This window comes from Anarhichas minor, unplaced genomic scaffold (genome assembly GCF_050575085.1).
Source record: "Anarhichas minor isolate MPS153535 unplaced genomic scaffold, ASM5057508v1 ptg000037l, whole genome shotgun sequence".
In the NCBI taxonomy this organism is placed as follows: Eukaryota; Metazoa; Chordata; class Actinopteri; order Perciformes; family Anarhichadidae; genus Anarhichas; species Anarhichas minor.
The window spans coordinates 835,001-837,500 of NW_027466483.1; positions in this window are offsets into that span (position 1 = coordinate 835,001).

Here is a 2,500-nt window from a genome sequence, read left to right on the forward strand (position 1 = left end):
CCAAAATGTGATTCATTTTGGACAGAATTAGAGCATTAGATACGATTACCTTCCCTCTTATGGTCAGCCCTCGGGCCTTCCACAGGTTACAGGTATTACGTATTCTTATTAGAAGCTCTTGCCAGTTCCGGTCTCTAGCTTTAATGCTATCTTTACCTATATAAATACCAAGTATTTTCCTTTCGTCATCTGTGATTTTAAAGCCCCATTTAGCGGCGTCCACCTTATCTCCGTTAAAGATCATAAGCTCAGATTTTGTTATGTTTATTTTTGCCCCAGACGCCCTTTCATAGTTTGCGATATGGGTCATTACCTGTTCAATGTAGGACGTGTTTTTAATAAGTATATTAATATCGTCCGCATATTGTATGACCTTAACCATTTTGTTACCCTCAGTTTTAAAACCCTCAATGCTGTTGTCACTCGTGATGCTAAGAGCTAGGGGCTCTGCTACCAGACTGTAGAGTAAGGCCGACAGGGGACACCCCTGTCTGATGGAGCGTCCTAGCACCACAGGCTCCGTGAGGAATCCATTTACTTTTATTCTGCTCTCCGCTCTTTTGTAGAGGAGCTTAACCCGGTTAATAAAACCCGCGCCAAACCCATAGCTCTTCAGTACCTCCCACATAAAAACCTGTTCTACTCTATCAAAGGCTTTTTCGAGGTCTATGCCCAATATGCACCCCCCCTCTTCAGACATTTTATCGACGATATCTCTCACTGCGATGATGTTATCACTAATGTCTCTATCAGGGATACTGTAGGACTGGGTCTCTGAAACAACAGTTGTTATCACCTCTCTCAGTCTATTTGCGAGCACTTTTGCAAATATTTTATAGTCCGTATTTAGGAGACTAATTGGTCTATAGAATTTAAGTTCATCTTTTGTACCTTTTTTTTTATAAATCAACGTAATTATACCTTCGGTCACTGTCTTCGAGGTATCATTTTGTACCTCCATTTCCTCCAGAACTTTCAACAGGACTGGAGAGAGCAACTCAGAAAAGCAGCAATAGAAATCCGCAGTGAGGCCATCTGATCCAGGACTTTTGTTCTTTTTAAGCCCCTGTATCGCTGCCTCTATCTCCCCGGTTGTGGTAGGTGAGTCACAAAATGTTTTGTCGTTATCACTGATCTGAATTTTAACCTGATTTGTTAGCTGCTGTATGTGAGGTTCTTTTGGGCATTGCCCTTTGTACAGACAGCTATAGTAACTATGAGCTAGCCTCAATAAGTCACTGTTTTCCGTAAAAGTTTTATTATTGTCATCTTTTAGTTCTGCAATGAATTGCTTTTCCTGAGTTGCTCTCTCCAGTCCTAAAAAGAAAGCCGTGCTTTTTTCCCCCTCTAACAGGAAAAGAGACCTACTTCTGACCGCAGCACCCTTGCAACGGTGGGCCTCAATTCCTGCTAGTTTAGCTCTATAAAGCTCGTACTTCTCGCTATTATGGCTGTTGTTTAGCTCCATTCTATCTATTTCTATATTTAGTAGTTCATTTAATATACTCTCCTCTCTCTTCTTGACCCAATTTTTGTCCCTACTATACTTTATAGTGACTTTTTTTATTCTTAATTTAATTTCATCCCAAAATGTGATTTTATTTTCCACAAAAGGAACGTCATAGGCACATTGGGTCAGAAATTTGGTTATCTTTTCTTTATATTCTTTGTCCTCTAACAAGCTATTGTTAAAGCACCAAGTGCTTTTTCCCCTTTTTCCGGTATTATCACCTAGCTTTAGGTCAACATATGCATGATCGCTCCAAGTATTAAAGGTGTACTTTACACCCGAGGCTTTTTTCACTAGGCCAGAGGCCACCAGGACCAGGTCTATACGGGACTGCTTTAAAACACCCAACACAACCTGCCTTCTGGAATAGACTCTCGACCCAGGGTTCACCACACGCCATGCGTCGACCATGTTTTTATTCGTCATAAGATCTTTTAAAGCTGTTCTACTGGTGTCACATTTGCATTTGTCATGGGAGCTGTCGCTATTGCTCAAAGTGGTGTTAAAATCCCCCAGTAGGATGGTTTTATTGTTAATCCATTTATCCAAGCTTTTGAAGAAGATCCTGCGATCTTCTTCTATGTTTGGAGCGTGGATGTTTATAAGTCTGATTACTTCATTATTGAATAAACAGTCAATTATTAGGCATTTGCCATCATCGGCTTTATAAATTACCTTGCTGTTATTGCTGTGATTCTTATTGATTAAAAGAGCTACCCTCCTAGCTCTCCCAGCTCCCTCCTGAGCCTGAACTTCTCCACTCCACATTTTTTGTACACACTTTACAGTATCCTGATCCCACCCAGTTTCCTGAAGGCAGAGAAAGTCAGCATGCTTATATTTCTCTAAAACTGCTTGGATCTTCAGTATGTTTTTGAATCCATTCGTATTGAATGAAGTTATAGAAAAAGAGTCCAGAGCCATGAGGGCAAACAGTAAGGAAAGATGCAAAAACCCAAATACAGATATTCCCATTATTTTTTTTGCACT